Source organism: Equus caballus, chromosome 7 (assembly GCF_041296265.1).
Source record: "Equus caballus isolate H_3958 breed thoroughbred chromosome 7, TB-T2T, whole genome shotgun sequence".
NCBI classification, from domain to species: domain Eukaryota; kingdom Metazoa; phylum Chordata; class Mammalia; order Perissodactyla; family Equidae; genus Equus; species Equus caballus.
Genome location: NC_091690.1, coordinates 77,354,558 through 77,374,450, shown reverse-complemented (window position 1 = coordinate 77,374,450; position 19,893 = coordinate 77,354,558). Strand labels below are relative to the sequence as shown.

General features: G+C 36.4%; 2 pseudogenes; both read right to left on the bottom strand.

Annotated features, from left to right (window-relative positions):
• Positions 1-14,689: 14,689 nt before the first annotated feature.
• LOC100054666 (transmembrane protein 258 pseudogene) lies at positions 14,690-15,002 on the bottom strand (annotated as a pseudogene).
• On the bottom strand, positions 18,356-19,260 carry OR56B48P (olfactory receptor family 56 subfamily B member 48, pseudogene; annotated as a pseudogene).

The following is a 19,893-nucleotide window of genomic DNA, read 5'->3' as shown; positions in this document are numbered from 1 at the left end:
ATTTTTTCCATGTATTTTGACAGCTTTCTTTTAGTGACCTGTGAAATTAGGATAAAAATTAGCTACTGACTCAAGATATATGAAGGTAGAACAATTGCTTTACTTATGTGAAACTTGTGGATCCTAGCAGGTTATCCAGAGCCAAGTGAAGTTATCTGTTTATCCTTTGTGTAACGCTATTGGAATATTCCTATCATTTTACACAGTATAGAAGACTGAGGTAATATGATTTATTTATACATGTTTGATTTGTTCCAGATTTATTTTTAATAGAATTGTTATGTTTTTACAGCAACTAAAGATAATGAGAAAATTACTTAGAAAACTATTTTGTGACAGATGAGTCTCTAAATTTGTACTTGTAAGTTTCCTCTTCTTTTTATTTTAATAACCCCGTAGACTACCATGTCTACAATTTAGCTATAACAATACATCAAAATAAGTAGCAGAGCCTGGCACAAAGTAGGGACTTAGATAAATGTCCCTAGTCCTCCATGCTACTCCTATTCTGACTTTTCAGTTGTTTTTATTTTGCTTTAGAGAATTTAAAAATTATACACTGAAAAGAAAATTAATTTACATTTGATCTAAAAAGTCATTTTAATTTGGTAGGTATGGATCCTGCTAAATACTTTTTTCTGTCTATTTCTTAGATCTTTATATTTGTAGGATTCCTAACTTCTGGAAGAAACAAGCTTCAAAGGAGAATGAGAAATGCCACATAGCTATGCGAGACCAATATGTGTCATTAAACAAGAAGAAAATTGATTCTTCTGATTGTAGTGGTATAAGGTTGATAAAGCCCATCTTGAAAACTCGTCCATTTTATTTCTATTTCCTTTTTCCATTTTCAGTGTAATGATCCAGGTACACAATCCCCTATTCTGGCCACAAGTTCAATGTTATTATTGTTCTCTTATCGTTTAACCTTTCCCCAAGCATTCTGTTAGGTACGAGGGTTATAAAATTGAATAAAAAACTGTCCTTACCCTCAAGGAGGTAAAATTAAAACTCTCTTGGTGATAATGGATGGTAATAACAAATGGTATGAGCAATGACAGAGTCTTGCACAAACTAGCAGGAAGCGTAGAGGAGGCCTGACTAACTCTGACATGAGGAGTAGGCTGGAGAAAAAGAATTGTAAATAAAGTGATGTGGTGCCCTCATTTACATTAAAGATAAGAGACTCTAAGGTTCTCCTCCCTCTGAATTCTGAAAGAGAGTTCAAAGAAGGCTGCTGCTTGGCAAAAGTTTTGTATGTTACGTCTTTCTGGTGTCCTTCAAATCATGCAGTCCATTGTACCTAAATCTGTCTGCTCAGACAGAGGTCTCTTTTAAGGTGTTATTTGATGGGTTTAGAAATTCTTTTTCATCAGGAGTTTAAAACTGCCCTGTTCATTACTCATTAGGCTCATTAATATAACATAAAATTATATATTAGTTAATTTTGGAACTCTTACCACTGCTGAGAACTGCACTCAAATATTCTAGGGCTTTATCCCATTTAATCATTCAACATCCTATGAGGTATGTTTTATTATCACATTATAAACAAGGAGACGGATATCTCAAAATCTTAGCTACCCACATTGTGTTATGTTAATTCTAATTCTGCCTAATACAGTGGGTTGCATTGGAATAGTTTCTAGGATCCCTCTGGACCTAATAAATAATTCTATGATAATGTACTTGCCCCATCGATTCTATAAAAAAGAAAGCAAACTTCACTCATGATAAAACTAATAGTTTTGAAAGTGGACTCTAATATAAGAAAAATAGTTTCAGAGAGTGGGCAGAGTGGTAAGGTGAAAGAAGTTTTAATAAAACTGTGAACTCAGAATTGAACAATATTTTCATACTATTAGAAACATAATTTTTGGATGGGGGGTAGTGATTCAAATAGTACTTTTGTTTTCAGTTATGATTTTCTATTACCCAACTGCAGTACCGATCATTCTCAGCTGGCTCCTCTCAGATTCTCCTCATCAGAGGGACCCTGTTAGTAACTGGGGCTTGCTCTCAGAAGAGAGAGGAGAGAGGAGAGGCATTTCTTCTCAAGCCTGCCCTCTTCACTCTTCCTGATTCTCTGCCTCCTTAGGAATGGGTTCTGTCCAGCTGGTTACTGCCAGGCATGGCCTTCCCATCTCTATGTAGAAGAGATTTAGATGACCTTCCAGTTTTATTTCTCTTGCTAATAATAGAACATTTGTAGTGACTTTGGCAATTTGGGAATGAATTTTAAACATATTTCATTTGTGACACGATATTCTAAAGAAGGTAGGATAAGTTAACTATTTTGACAATTTATCTCTTCGGATGGGCAAATTGAGAATTCGTGGTATTATATGTCTTTTCTACAGTTTAACTAGTAGGATTCCAATGTGGAAGAAAAGGTCAGGTCCAAAGCCAATGAATACAGTCATGCGCCACATAATGATATTTTAGACAACAATGGGCTGCACATACGATGGTAGTCCCATTAGATTAGTACCATATAGTCTAGGTATGCAGTAGGCTCTACCATCTTGGTTTGTGTGAGTGTACTCTCTGATGTTCACACACTGCCGAAATCATCTAATGACACATTTATCAGAACATTTCCCCTTTGTTAAGCGACACATGACTGTATACGAATACGACTGTATCCTGTGACACCACAGTGATGTAGAAATGCATATCTTATTTGGCATTTTGTTTTACATGTTTTTAGGTTCCTCTTGTCTACTCCCACCCCACATTCCCACACAGTCCTAATGACAATTTTATAGCAGTCTGGAAACTTGATTTTCCTTCCACTTGCATCTCTGACTCCTGCATCCACTGCTCAGAGGGTCCAATTGTCTTCTTAGCCTGCTTTTGTATTGTGTCTCTTATTATTGTTCACCTGGGTTTGTCCTCCAAGTGGCAACCCCCTAAGATTCGATAAAGATTTTAAAATAATTTCCATAGCCATATTCTTTATTTTTCGATTTCTTTACAACCCCTTATCTTCCACCACAACTCAGTTTCTCTTGTCTAGTAGTTCAGTGCTTTGCCTTGGTGGAGGGGCCCACAGAGTAAGAGATGCTGGAAGTGTAGGATGTCTTTAAGATAATAACCCATAGGAAAATAACATCCAATCTGAGGTGGTGACTAAAGGACCTTCTCCATGTCCTGGGCACCATGTTCATTTAACTCTGGCTTTCTCTCCCTTTCTCTTTGGACACATTCACTTGTAAGTTTGAGGCATAAGCTAACAGCAACTCCTAAACCAAGAACTTGTCAGAACAACCCAACCGCTATTAACTTTGCTTGTCTTCACAGCACGTTTAACCTCAGGTTGCCAAATTCCAAATATCTCCCCTAAAAACCACTTTCATTATCTAGGCTTTGTCATTAATCTTTGCTCATGCATCCTTTCATCTTACTCGCTGCAAAATTTTTACAATTAACCCTTATATGTCACAGACACAAATCTCACCATCTCCAAGAAGCTTTGTCCCTCCAGGGATTTCAAAGTACTCCTGGAGAGAATTAAGTGTTCCCAGGATGGAAGCAAGAAAATCTTGAAATGAAGATTTCAAATAGAAGAACTGGTGATTCAAACACAAGTATACATGGGGAAGTCTAGAGGAAGAAGCCTATTTTTTTGTTTCCTGAAGAGCTTGGGGATAATTATTTCCAGCATGAAGATGCAATTTCTGAGGACAGCATAAAAGTAATATTTTACCTCTTTCCTTCACTCACTGACTCTTCCTTTCTCCTCTTTTCTCTGGAATGTTCCTACATACTCTTCAATCCATAACTCATTCAATAAACATTGCAGTACCTACTCAGCCCTAAAAGTAAAGCATCTGAGAACACATTTGTCCTTCTTCCCCTCTCATTTTTCAATCCCAGTTTGCAATCAGAGCTTGCAAATGGCATCACTAAGGCTGAGGACCTAGAGCTAAAGCCTGCTGGTTCCAGATAGGGACAGAATGAAGAAACCATGGAAGTTGAAGGTCAATGATTAAAGCAAAGATCCTGCAGTCCAAATATTTTCCCAGTCTACAGGATAGGCTCACAGCATAGCAGTGTGTAAACCCTGTTTTAAGAATTAGATTGGGGGGGCAGCCAAGTGGTGCAGCGGTTAAGTTCACACATTCCACTTCGGCGGTAGCCTGGGGTTCACCAGTTCAGATCCTGGGAGTAGACCTAGACACTGCTTGTCAAGCCATGCTGTGGCAGGCCTCCCACATGTAAGGTGGAGGATGATGGGCAAGGATATTAGCTCAGGGTCAGTCTTCCTTGATGAAAAAGAGGAGTATTGGCAGCAGATGTTAGCTCAGGGCCACTCTTCCTCAAAAAAGAAGTGGAAGGGTGTTAGGAATCACCTAACTCCATAGAACTCCAACAGACTTGTAAGACATCTCTCTCAAGTATAGTTTTAGATACTACTGAGTTCATCCAGTGACAGAAATCTCATTGATCTTCTGGGCATAATTTTCTGTTTTTGGAAGAAGTAGCTTTTAGAAATTCTTTAGGTTCTCCTGAAATCTGCTGAACTACTTGCTAACCCACTGACTCCCAACTGTGGTCTTTGTCCTCAACTTCTGAAGTTATATAGACTAAATTTAAATCCTACCCTATGATTCTAGCATTTGTGGGTAGATTCTTTGTCCTAAAACCTCAAAATTTCCTTATTCATAGTTGAAAACCCCAAATTTTCTTAACTAGGCTCCAGATGATACACTTTCCTGCCCCCAGGCTTCCCCTGCCCCACCATCCATTAATCTCCTGTGGACAAACTCCAGCTTCTCTGCGTCTCCGGCATCACCAAGCACAAGGGCAGAGAAGGCAAGAGGAGGGCAAAAGAGAAAAAAAATTCCAAGAGCACAGGCTCTCATGTGTTTCCTCACCTGAGGCAGGATGCAGTCTCTACTACCCCGTTTTCAGACTACTTCAGTGGTACTGACTCAGGAACAGAAAGAGACACAGATCTGGACTGAAGAGATAGGTCTCTCTCGTCTTCTGGCTAGTCTTGATATAGCTGCCTCTCAGGCACCCTCCCCAGACTCACAGAGGATGTGAAGCATGGGGTCTGGCTCATTGATATAGGAGCTCTTGTTAGTTCCTGAAGTATCTGGGGCAGTTAGTACTCTAGAGCCTAAGGGACTCTGCCCTCTGGGAACTTCACTATACCTACTCCCTTGGGCCCAAAAGGCTGTCCTGGGACAGACATGCAGGCAGATGGAGAATAAAATGATTTTCATTCTCTCTAGAAGAAAGGACCTCTGGTTATCCAGTCCTACATTGATTGTGTGTTCTCTAAGCAGTTAGTCAGTCTCTGGGTACAGGGGCCTGACACACATCCATTCTTGTTCATACTCATTTGCAAATGTACACTCAGCACCTTCCGTGGATCCAGTAAGCTCACTCAGGAGTTCTCCTGGGCTTCCTGACCATGCCTTTTAGATAGGTATAGCCAAAACCATGCTATCAAATGGATTGGTGTTAACTTATCATGACTTTTATCATGGCTTTATAATGATAAAAATGCAAGAGAAAAGTGAATAAAATATCATTTGAGTGCAACATATTTTTCAGAGAAAAAACTCCCATAGTAGTTTTTGCTGTAGTGAAAGATTTTTAAATGTGATTTATATACAACTGGTTATTAGGAAACATGATTTGCTCCTTTAATTTTGCCTCATGTGAATTATTCACAGTCTTCAAGTTATGGGGACAAGCATCATCAGTTTCTCTAAGGCCCTTCTTTTGCTTTATGTTATTTCTCTTTCTTCTACATATTTCAACATTGCTCCTGCTTCTCTTCCCTTCAGAAAAGTGAAAACTCAAGCGTACTTTAAAAATGTCTTTCAAATTAATCTCCAGTATATTTGTTTAGCTATATGTTTGTTCATGGCAGAATCGTTTGGATATTGAATTTATATAAATGTCACTGGGTTATAAATCTGATATTATTCTTTATTTTCAATCAACACTAAATCTTAAAAATCTATACATGCTCCTATGTGTATACTGATTTCATTATTTTCGACTACTGTCAAGTACATTATGTGTACCTTATCCTTTTTACATAAGTAGTCAACACCCATGTGACCTATAATTAATTGTTACCAAAAATAATGTTTCTGCCAAAATCCTTGTACACCTCTCTTTATGGACCTAAAGAAGGTATATCTTCAGGAATGCTTTTTGTCAGTTACGGCATATAAACGTATTTAATGTCACAAGGAATTACCAAATTTCTCTCTAAAATATTTACAAAATCCCATTAGAAATTCCTGAAGTTTCTTTGCTTTTCACATTCTTTACGTCATTTGATGCTATCTTTAAAAAATAAAACTCTAAAGATGCAAAATAGTATCATTATTTTAATTTGACTTTCTTCTGGTAACTGAGTATTCTTCTTATACCGTTTAGACATTTGTGCTTTTCATGCTGTGAATTACGTTTACATCCTTAGCCTTCTTTTTCTATTAATTTCTGTTTTTCTTGCATATTTACAAAATTTCCTTGCATATTTTAAATATTATAGCCCCTCGTGACTAGGTATTGCTAGTATCTCCTCTAATCTGTCATACATCTGTCAATTTTAGTGTTTGCTAAAATAAAGCAATAGGAATATTTCAAATTGATCAAGTCAAACTGTCTGTTTTTCTATCAATATATTTTCTTTGGAGATTTTATTTAGGGAACATTCCATGAAATCACAAAGATGTTTTGTTTATTTGTTTTAATTTTTTATAATCTTACTGTTGTGTGTTTTATACTGATGTATTTATATCTATTTGTGGTTCAATTGCCAAGGGTAGGGAGTGATATTAAGTTATTATGCACTGCTATAGTACACCAGCTGCAAAAATACGAAGTACTGTCATGCTCTTTTTATAAATATCTCCTACTTTGAGGCCCCAGGCACCCTCAACACTACCCTGGCCACACTCAAGTTATCTCCTAGACCTCCCATGGTCCATCAAGTAGTAGCATAATGTCAGCAGAGTTGGGCCCACTGTGGCCCAGCTCCAGTGCACAGCCTGAACACTTCCTGTCTTCTTGATGGAAGTGCTGAGTTACTAAATATTACTAAGTATTTTTGAATACCACTTCTGTTTATAGTGCTAAATACATAATTAACTTAATTTTTCTCCGTATAGAGATAATTGATCATTTTTCCAGTGATTTGAGATGTCAGCTTTATTATGTACCAAGTCTCATACATATATGATTCTGTTTCTGTTCCATTATTGGTGTATTTGACTTTATTTAGAGCGATGCCACAATGCTTTTATTACTATTGCTTTGTAATATATACTAATATATGGTAGAGTGAGTTCCCATTTGAATTCTGTCCAAAGATTTTTAGTTTTTTTGCAGGTTTTTATTTTCTACACATATTTTATTATAAGCACCACTTCTGCCACATTATTTTGGTTATGACTGAGTCACAAAAACCAGCCTAGATTCACGAAGAGGGAAACTGGACTAACTTTGTGGGAGAAGTTGAAAGAATTCATGGCCGTCTTTAAAACCTCAATACATAATGCTAATTTTTCTTCTTCATGATTTTCTGGTTCATTACTGAAATTGCTACTCTGGTTTACTTTTGTTTATATTTCCGTCCTTTGAGTTTCAACTTCAATTCCCCAAAATACCACCGGCAAATTTCGGAATCTCAGAGCCTGTTTAGGATTTCCCCTGAGGAGATCTGCATGCAGCCTTTAGACTCTTTTCTTCTGATATCACTAGTATATCCAGGTGCTTTTATCTTTTAACATGTAATTTGTATCTCTATAAGACCTTTCAGTCTGCAGTCTTACGTTGTTAAAATTTATCAGCAGTTCTCAATTTCTATTTTTTCAAGTATGTTTTCCTTCCATTAATTTATTTCCTTACGTGACTCTTATTAGACCAAATTTGCATTTTAATATCTTTGCACATTGTCTCTTAATTTTCTCCTCTTTCTTTCCTTATCTTCTGACCACTATCTAACATGACTGGGAAATTTCCTTGGCCTGATCCAGCTTACTAATATGCTATGCAGTTCCATTTGTTCAGCTATTCAGCTCATCCACTGGATGCCTTATATCAACTATTTTATTTTTTAAAACAATTAGTTCTTTATTATAACTTTATGTTCCAACTTCTTATTTCCAATATCTTCCATTAAGTCTCTGAGGACATTAATGCTTTTATTAATTTAACAGATAATTGTTTTTCTTTTTGGGGGGGAAGACTGGTTCTGAGCTAACATCTGTGCCCATCTTCCTCTACTTTGTATGTGAGATGCCTACCACAGCATGGCTTGCCAAGTGGTGCCATGTCTGCACCTGGGATCTGAACTGGCAAACCCTGGGCTACCGAAGTGGAACGTGCAGATTTAACTGCCTCGCCACTGGGCTGGCCCCCTAACAGATAATTATTTTGTCCTTACATGCTAAACATTGTTAATTTATCTTTAATGGTTATTCTGTCTAGCCCATTAATTCTAGTTCTTATGATATGGTTTGTTTAGTTCACTGTCTTTATTTCATAGGACTTATTATTTTCTTATTTTTTATCCTGTCCTCATATTTCCTTAGGACAATAAGTACCTTGGATAGCAAACTACAGTCCGAGGCAGAGGAAGAGAGAGATGAAGAGCAAGTTCTAGGCTGTGAATACTACAGGTAAGTCTTGTGATTGTTACACCTCAGAGAAAAAGCCTCATTGCTGTCTGAGTTTTAACATTTCTTGTTTTCTACAACCTAGGTAAACCAGCCCCTCAGGTAATCTCCCATCATCTCTGCCCCAGCACTGCTCTTTTATAGGAACTGCCAGTAAATCAAATTACTTAGACCCCAGTTGAGACTACAGAGGGCCTGCTCAGCGCTTGCAAATAACACAGCCATGACAAAGGCTCTGCAGCTTCATTCCCACTCAAGAGCTTCAAAGATGGAACCAGTATTCTTAAGGGAAAGTGTGGGGAAAACAATGTCTCAAATAAAGTCTATCCCCTTCATCTAGCTTCCTGTAATGCTGACCTTCTGCGTTAGTTGTTAGGGAGCAAACCCACTGTGACTCCCAATGGTTCATATAGATTTTGTGCTATATTCTCTGACGTTGTTAGCATACTCAAGGTTTGCGGTGACGGGCAGGCCGCATTTTGTCAGATGCTTTTTCTGTGTCTATTGAGGTGATCAGTTACATGGGCATTTGTGGTTTGTTACTTGTTAATATAGTGAATTGCACTAATTGATATTTGAATGTTAAAACAACCTTGTATTTCTGGGGTAAACCAAACTGGATCTTATCCAGTTTGATGTATTAAGCTTTTAATATACTGTTCAATTTAATTTGCTAAAATTTTGTTTAATATTTTGGATCTATTTCTTTGAAGGATATTTATTCTTGTATTTGTCTAGTTTGAGTATAAGGATAAATGTGGCTCATAGTATGAGTTGGGATGTAATGCTTACTCTTCTCTTTTCCGGAAAAGTCTGTGTAGAATTTGTATTATTTCTTCCTTAAATAGTTAAGAGAATTTATCAGTGAAGTCATCTAAGACTGGAGATTTCCCTGCGCAAAGGTTTTTAACTGTAAAGTGAATTCTTTAATAGATATAGTTCTATTCAGGTGATCTATTTCTTCTCAAGTGAGCTTTGGTAGTTTTGTATTTCAAAGAACATGTTTATTTCATGTAAGTTGAAAAATTTACTGGCATAAACTTGTTCATGATATTCCATTACTATCTTTTTAATATCAACAGAATCTCTAGTAATCCTCCTTGCAGATAAGAAATAAAATGGCATTTCAGGATGTTTTCCAGCCTGGGCATCTTTGAAGCTAAATTCAGTTTATCAATTATGCAGATAATATATATATACAGGTAAAAATGGCAGTCATGGATTTTAAAAGAAAGGCATTTAGTAAACATATTGTAAAATGCTGTGTAGACCAATTTACTCAAGAAATAAAGAATACATATAATAAATAGATTATCCATCAAAAGTAATAAATGCAATTCATGACTCAAAACATCTATGGTGTTTCTGAATATCAATTTATTTTTCTGCAGTTATTCAGTGATATCAGTTTTTGTCTATGGAATAAGATTATTTATGAAGCTTAGCCATGGATACTACATAAACAATGTTCACAAATAACAGGTGTTTGAAAGTGTCTTGGATATAATTTCTCCACATAATCTCTCAGCTCAATAATCTCTATTTCCTGGCTCACTGATCATCAGTGATGTATCTCCCATTTCCTCCACTTTTACCTCTAGAACATCTAATGCAACACTTGTTGGATTGTTGTCCACAGACCCTTGTGGACCTCAAGACCATTTCAGGGAATTTGTGATGTCACAACAATTTTCATAGTGATATTTAGGCACTATTTTCCTTTTTCAGTTTCATTCTATAACTAATATGCAAAGGAGTTTTCAAGAGTCCACATGATGTGTGATTATTATTGGGAAATAAACTATGTCAGCACTTGGAAGATGTGCATAACTCAATGAGCCAATATTTCCAAATGATAAATATTTGCTGCTACAGAATGATAAATGTGTAAAGATTAATTCCAAAGCAAGATAGACCAATGGGTTTTAATGCAACAGAATACCAAAAGTCTGTTGATATGGTTTCAGATTCTACATTGCAAGTAATCTTTAGTCAACTATTGTCAATTTCGCATGTAGCATCAAAGGAGAATATCCATAGTTAACTGAAAAAGTTATTAAAAACTCAATTCCTCCCTCTTCCAGCTCTATATCTCTGTGAGGTCATATTTTCTTCATAAGTATTGTACAAAACACATATTTCAACAGGTTGCATGCAGAAGCAAATGTGAGCATCTAGCTGTAATCTAGAAAGTCAGACATTAAAATACTTGCAAACAATTAAAATAATATGATTTTACATTATTTTTGGTTTTGAAATGCATAGTTATTTTTCATGGAAATACATTTTATAGTAACATAGTAGATTTATTATTGCTATTTTAAAATTAATTAACACAATATTTCTGTTTTAATTTTCAACACTGTTAATATTTAATTTTCAACACTATTAACCACATAAGCAAAAACTCTTTAGGGTTTCAGTAACTTTTAATGGGGTCAATTGAATAATAAGATCAATAATTTTTGAGAATTGCTCATCAACCATTTCTGTGAGGTCTTCCTTTCATTCCTCTTCTTTAGCTTGAGGTATAACTTGCATAGAGTACAGTGCACAAGTCTTAAGTATGCCTAACTCACCAGCACCCATACTTAAGTATAGAATCTTTCCAGCATTGTAATGGTTTTCACAGCAACTCCAAAGACAACCACAGTCTTGACCTCAGCATCATGGATTTCCTTATGTTTTGTTTTTTTCAACTTTATTTCATGGAAATAACACGACATGCACCCTTTTATGTCTAGCATCTCTCACGCAACAGTAAGTTTGTGAGACTCATCCATTTGCTTTGTACAGCAGTACTTCATTATTATTCGTTGCTGTGTAGTATTATAATTTTTTATATATAAAATACTAAATAAATATAAATAGTATATATTTTTATTAATTTTTATATATGTAAATGTTCTTTATCTCTTTCTGTCTCATTCTCTCTCTCTCTCTGTCTCTCTCTTTCTCTTCATTCTTTCATTCTGTCATTGATAGAAATTGTTTTCAATTTGGGGACATTACCGACTATCTTGAATAGTCTTTACATACGTTTCTGTGGATATAAGTGCTCTTTTCTTCTTTTGGGCATATATCCAGAAGTGTAATTTATGTAAAAACTGAGATAGTTTTTTCTGAATTTCTTTGAATTTTATAAAATTGACATTTTTGAAGGTTTTTTTAGTAGAGTGACTCTCAGATTGTCTAAGGATTCCTCATGGTTAGATTCAGATTATACATTTTTGGAATATATATCACATTTTTAGTCCTCAGTGCATCACACTAAAGGCATATGATATCAGTTTATTCCATTATTGGTAATGTAAACATTGACATTTGCTTAAGGTTGTCAATGCCTTCCAGACAAACACATTAGAAACACACTTGCAGTCCAACTAAGTTGGATTTAATACTTGCTGCGACACTCAGAAAACTGTGTGAAACTGTGAGGCATCTCAGCAAAAGGATTTTAAAAGGGGCAGTTTTTTTAATTCTTAGAAAATGGAGCAAGGCAGAAATTGAATAATGACATTCTGTGGAGTTGAGAGACTGTCCTTCAGTATGTGGCAGATACTTGAAGTAGAGGAATCACACGGTCTTCTGTCTTTGATAACTAAACCACAGCATTCAGAAGCCAAAGGGTAGAAATAGAAGTAGCCTTAATTGTTATTACGCCTGGTAGCCCACGTTTTTCTTTCTCTCACTTTAGCCTCTACTGGTAATACGTTCCAATTTTCAAGAGTAGGGGCCTCTTCTACCAGAGGACACAGTATCTGAAACTATAGCTACTACTTGGTAAGTGTGGCTCACCATGCCTATAGAGTAGGAAATAGAGAAAGGAGACTCTGCTGGAAGAAATACTTGACCTAGGTTCATCATGAGGAAATATGTTTGCTTCTACATAATGGTGGTGGGAAGATAATGTCTGGAAGCAAGGAGAGTTCAATGAGAGACCTCTTGGTGCTTCCAATATCTGGTGACTATCAATGGGCAGATATAGCTTAAAAATACTAAAAATGGCATAAAAACCTAGCATCTTAGTCCCCTCACGGATAAACTTGTAGGATATTTGCCAGTGCAAAAGCCTAAACTAACTGACCTTCCAGCCATAGGTGAGGGAAATCTAGAATAGAATGTATAATAGGGACATGATGGTTATCATTTATGGCTTCAGGATCAACTACAGCAGTGGGTTTGTATTTTCTCCCATTGACTCTCCAGTTGCAAATTGACTTGCTTTTTAAAGAAACTTTGGCTACTAACTTTAAAAAGCCATGAAGGGGCCTGCCCCATGGCCGAGTGGTTAAGTTCTTGCACTCCGCTGTGGCAGCCCAGGGTTCGGATCCTGGGTACAGACATGGCACTGCTCATCAGGTCACGTTGAGGCGGCGTCCCACATGCCACAACTAGAAGGACCCACAACTAAGATATACAACTACGTACGGGGGGGGGGGGTTTGGGGAGATAAAGCAGAAAAAAAAAAGCCATGAAAAACTAGGGTTAATATAATGTGGGACCCGATAGTGTTGGATGTTGCAAGTGATCAAATATACTAGATGCTGTTGCTACTCCCCCCATAGTCACTTGGCACTCACGGTCCCTACAGTGTCTGAGTGCAAGCTATGACTCTGCTTGAGAGCTTTCTTCAGATATCAAGCAGGGAAATCCAGACGTAACCAGGAATTAAGTCACCTAAATCCCATTATTGGGAAATGGAGGGCAAATACTCAAATTTTCTCACCTTATTGTTGGAAAATGATAATATGTGTCTCATAACATTATCCAAAAAACCCCCAGAGGTACTGAGCCCATTTACCCACAGCCAATAACCTTCTTACTTACATGCCTTGTGTTGACTTCCTTTTCTTCCCTGTCTTACATCCCTTCACATCAATATTTCCCAGTATCATCTTCAAAATAAAACATTTAAGTCAAACTCTTACCTCAGGTCTGTTTCTGGGAGAACTCCTTGATAACGTCTCTTCTAAATCTGACTATTGTATGAGAAACCACTTACCCAAAGAGAGATGTTCAGTATTTAATTTATTTATAGTATGTACTAATACTAACCAGTTGGATAAAACAGAACATTATTATCCGCAATTTTAGGATGAAGTTCAAAGAGATTTAACAACTATTTTAGAATCATACAGATAATAAGAGGCCAATTTAGGGCTTGAAACCTGGTCTGTCTGATCCCAGAGCCAAAGTTTCTAACTAGTGCACTCTTTCTTTTATCTTAAACAACTACTGGCTATGAAGGAGAAAAATGAAACAAGTTATATTACTCAAATATTAAATGGGAAATATTGACTCAATTATTTACTTTCCTCTAAATTGCTGCTAAGAAAAGATTACAAAAGAAACCACAAAGCACACAACAGTCATACAGTAATTTCAGGAATTATGGATAATAGCATTTATTGCAGTATGAGAATTAACAAAGGTTTATGTATAGACTGTTCAATTAATAACAAGGTGGCATTTATATAAAGTTCAAAAAGTATTCAATGTGGATAGAAGTCAAGAGACTGGTCACAATTAGGTTAATAACTGCAAGGGCACATAGGTGGAGCAATTCTGATGCTGTGAAAATACATTTCTTGTCCTGATTTGTGTTCTCCTCACGATAATTCATCGAGTTGTGTAGTCATGACTCATGTTGTCTTCTGTGTGTTTGTTATACCTCAATTAAGATATTACTTAAAAATAAATTAACAATCTTTGAGTTTTTAAGTTAATTTAATATTCGTGTCTCAAAAATTTTAGCAGATTGCAACAATGGGCTAGGTAATGCACTAATCATGACAAATTTATAGTGAAAACATATTCTATTAGCCAAAAATATATGCATATTGAGAAGGTGCTTGGCATTATATAATGTGCTAACTTTACATCTGTGAAGGTTTTATAGTCTCTTTCAAGGGAAAGTTTAAATCTAGAGGTGAAGAGAGTCATGATAAGATACTTAACATACAGTTTTTGTTTTTGTTTTTGTTTTTTGACTGTCACACATCTGCCTTTATTGTGAGCAGCAGGGGGATCACTTCCAGCAATAGTAAAAAAAAATAATTTACAAAAGCAGGGATTCAGTGAAGCCGCCTGGTTGGAACCCTTGGGTGCTCATACGTAGACGCCGACCCAGAGCAGCAAGAAGAGGACTCCAAAGTCCGTGAAAAGCAAGGCCACCAAAGAGATGAGGAGCTCTTTATGGATATCCTGAATGTACTTGGTGGAGCTGACCTCATAAACGAACAACCAGGCGGTGAAGAACATGCCAATGGCCAACAACTCCATGGTCAGATGGAGGAAGACAGCCCGGTTCCCTGGGCAGGAGTATCTGCTCATGGCCTCAAGCTCCATTTTGCTGGGCTCAGGGTATCCGCTGCTCTGCCCTTAACATACAGTTTTTTCAACGTAATTTTAGAGGCGTATCTCAGTTTGTGCGTTGGTGCAGGTGAGCTTTTATCTCTATCTAGTGCTAGTAAGATCTATAATTCAATGTTACTATTGCCAGATTTATGGGTCAACTATCAAGAAGAAACACCGGTTGATCCCTAGCCTGTTGTTAATGAATGAACTCAAACCCTTAACAAGAGCTCAAATAAAATGAACAGTGTTAATAAAATACTTGCCTGAAGAGAATAAGATGTGCTTTATTTTACACTTGGATTAGAAAAATAAGCTATATCATATCAGACACACAGTATTTAAGCTTCATAAATTGATTTTATTGTTACAATATAAATTATTCCTTTGTTTTGTATTGGAGGATCCAGTGTAAGAAGCATTTTTTTCTTCTTTTTTGTTATCCACGACCCTGAGATCCCAGGAAGTTAAAACACAATGTACTAATAGCAACCCATGGCCTTGATTTACATGGTACTGACTCTTATTCTTTGTAGTCCATGTCACTTACAGAAGTAGGACACAGTTACAAAGCTCTATATGAATCAGACAGGATCTAGAGGTGGACTTGCACTTTCTCCAGGTGATTCCATGAGGCTCAATAAATCTCTAGATACAGTCCTGCAAGTGTCAAAATTCTTCCATGCTAGTAGGACCCTCTGGAGAAGCTACATAACTAAAACCTCATAGCAAACCAGATACCATGGTACTTGTGATATAAATTAGAACTCAATGACTGTTAAATTTAAGATGAAGAAAATCTACTTCTTCAGTCAAAAGTATTCATTTATGGGGCCAGCTCCATGGCATAGTGGTTAAGTTCAGCATGCTCCACTTCAGTGGCCTGCGTTTATGGGTTTGGATCCCAGACATGGATCTATACCACTCATCAAGCTATGCTATAGTGGTCAACCATATACAAAATAGAGGAAGACTGACACAGATGTTAGCTCAGGGCTAATTTTCTTCAAGCAAAAAAAGAGGAAGATTTGTGATAGATGTTATCTCAGGGCAAATCTTCCCGAGCAAAAAAAAAAAGTATTCCTTTAGAACTTACAATATCTGTCTGGCATTATGCTAACACGCTACTGATAGACAGATGAATAAGTCGTTAATCTCTTCATGGGATGCTTGGTTCAGAGATCCACGTGTGTGTAACAGGCACATATGCTATGACACAACTGCTATATTATGAGAATTAACAAGCTTCTCTGATAATGCAAATGAGATCTTTTGACTTAGCTTAGGGCAAGCCTGTACCTATCATTTAATTAGTTGATTGACAAAAAATATGAATTATCCCTTAATTAATAACATGTTAGAATAGATGTACCCCAAATTCCTACTAGTATTGATAAGCAAGAATATATAAAATAGTCCAGGTAGATGTGACAGTGCTATAGGATTAACTGAAGGAAAACCAATTCTGGCATTCATCTATATATTAACAACTTTTACCTAAGGGGGAAAGAACAATAGAGAACTTTATACCAGGACCACAATGCAATCAATGTTGTATCCTCATAAAATGACTTTTACTGAATCTTTGTTTTTTGTTATTTTCTTGGTCTTATGAGGTACACTATACGAAACAAGAAACATCAATTATTTTTATTACAGAGATGCTATTGGGAATGCCATAAATTATAACAATGTGTTATACACATTAGGACTCATGCAAACTAATATATCTCCTATCTCAGTATCAGAAATGTGTGGTCTCCCCAAAACAACTGGCTTTCATTAAGCATTTATAAAACTTAAAATTTAGAATTCTTTCTTTTTGTGGTCAAAATGATTGAAGGAAAATTTGAAATCCTAAGTGTGGCAATTTTTAAGAAGCATGGTGTCAATTTCTGTTTGTGAGTATTGTAATTAGATTATATTTTCTTGTTCATATTTTGCATAGGACTTATTTCCATCAATATCTATTTTTACCCTATTTTACCACCAGCATTTTTGCATCTGGGTCAATTCAACAGTTAAATGAGTGAAGGGTTAATAAATAAACAATGAGCAGGAAATATAAAATGAATTTGAGTTGACTCTGAGATGACTTAGAGAAACCAAATGAGGTTTGATTGAACTTGGAGGATGACTTAAAGTAAGGAAGTCTTGAAAAAAATGATCAGTCTAGGATAGAAGAATAAAAGGCTTAAAGAAGGACAAAAAAAAAAAAAAAAAAGATCCTGAACATGATTGCCATCTTTTGGTTATAATTATGGAGAATTTTTTAAGAAGAATGTAAAATAGATGTTGACAATATGAAAAACAGTCCTGATAACTTTTTCAGTCATGGTGTTCCCTATCTATTTCATACACAGTGAAATCATGAGAGTGTGTCCCCACCCCAATATAAATTACATTGAATGTTTTGTCTGTTTTACTTTCTCAGGGCCCATTGTCCCCAGTAACGTTCCTCCTCTTTCTGAAATATGCCCTTTTATTCCTTCTCAATTTATCACCATGGAACCTGTGATAATCACCTTAGAATACACAAGCCCCAAACTAGTTTAATAGTTCTAGAAGCTCTGAATTCAAAATATGAAGGTGCTCTGATCATATATAATTTTCAAAGTTTTACCAAGTTATATAGATATCTATTTATGTTGATATTCTTAAAGTTTTTCATTAGACATTCAGATTATAATATTTAATAGTCCATTAAAATTGTACTATTCTCATAATTTTTAATTCTTGTCTTCCTGGTATCCTAAGGACATTATTTGGTTCACTTATTGAGTGATGCATGAAAGATATGGCACTTGGACAGTGAGCAATTATTCCATAAATGATTTCCCCAACCAGACATGGACAATGAGAATGGTTCACTGGGCATTTGTAATAGGAAAGAATATTCCAAATGATTCTGAAATGTCTTGGTCTAATGAATATGATTAATTTTGATAATCAATATTATCTTAGTTGTGAACTAGAAATAGAGAAAGACATTCTGAAGCAAGAAAAAAGGGTGCAGGAGATGCATATAAAGAAGATGTGAAAAGAGAGAGGTCTGAGAAACTACAGGTAGCATATTTCACATGCATTTCCCTTTAATTCCTTCAGACAATAAGCTTCATAATGTTGCTCTTTTTTATTAAGATTTTTGCTTTCAACCCAAACACTTCAAATATGTGTCACTTTTTCTTTGAGTTTCAATTGTTGCCACTGATTCCTTATAATAACTGAAAAGATACAAAGTGCCCCTTTTTCTTAGTTCTAGTGTCATTAAGGACACATTGGATATTGTATTCAGTAGATATCTTGAGAAATTAGAAAAGTGAGCATCATCTCTCCTTTAGCTGCTCTTATTCCAGAGTGAGAATGTTATATAAGCCCTGTATGAGCTCCTTGTTCTTGAGTGCATACACCATGGAGTTGAGGGCAGGAGGAATGACATTGGGTAGTACATTGAGTAGAACTGGGATGAAGGGAACTGTCAATGCTCTACTGTGGGTGATGGAAATGACAATGATGACTGTGTAGAAGAAAAGGATTAGGATGAGGTGGGAAGTGCAGGAACTTAGGGCCTTGGATGCAGCTTCTGCTGAGTTCAGCTTTAGCACAGAGTGAAATATCAAAGCATATGACAAAACAGTCAAACCCAAGTCACTCCCCATGAGTCTTCAGGCCAGATGGAGCTTTTAGATGCTGTGGATTGTCCTGTCGTCACAGAATAGGCTAGTGACTCCAAGAATAGAGCACAGACAGTGCTCAGTTTGGTTCCAGGAGCAGTAATGTTTCTGAGCAGCCAACATAGGCACTGGCATGGTAGACAGACTGTTCCTGAGTGCCATGAACACAGCTGCTTTGACCACAAGTGATTCAGTAATTATTGTTGAGTAGTGTAGGTGTTAGAAAATGGCTACGTATCTATCTATAGCCATACAGACAAAAATTCCTGACTCCATGGCCACAAAACAAGGTATGACATACATCTGAGCAAAGTACTCTGGGAGGCTGATGATCTGAGCATTAAACCATAAGATGGCCCAAATTTTGGACATGATGGTGGTAGCCAGGCCCATGTCCACCACAACCAGGATGCCCAAGAAACAGTACATAGGCTGGTGCAGGGTTGCCTCTTGATTGATGATGATCAGGATAAGCATGTTAGCACTGACAGCTAAGAGGTAGAGCAGAGCCAGGGCCAGCGAGAGCCAGTGCTGCCAGCTGTGAATGCCTAGGAATCCCTCAGAAGGAATTCAAAGACCTGGAACTCAGAACTCTTGGAATCTCTGAAATCCTGGAACATCCTTTACTAAAAGGAAATGTATTCAAGGTTAAAATTTTCAATAATGTCTGGCAGTATTTGAATTAGAGTCACCCAGGTCATGATATTGAAGAGGAAGAATTCAACATCTTTAATTTTCTCATCCCGCCACTAACATTATTGGACATTTATAATGAAATACGAACCACGGTATCACATTCTGTGTGTTAATTAATCATCACAAAAACCTCATAAGGCAGGTCACAGTAATTCCAGCTTCACAAAAAATGAGAAATAGAACATTAGAACAAACCAGGACCTTTGTTATTATCTTCTATCTTGTGAATCATGAAAGCTGGACAAATGGAAAGCAATCTGATATCACAGCCTGGCCGCTGAAATTTTATTTTGCTAAAGGGTTAGTTTCTTTAGAGATCAAGTGATAGACACTGAGTAAAGGTTTTTACACATGGAAACATTTAGGTAACATAGTAGTTAATAGAATCTAAGAAAAAAATTCATTTTTCGAAATGTGCTTGAGAATTTGTGAAATACTCATGAATATTATTTAATTTTTATTAAATTATATGAGATAATTTTGTGCACCCTTTTTTGGGTGAGGAAACTGATGTT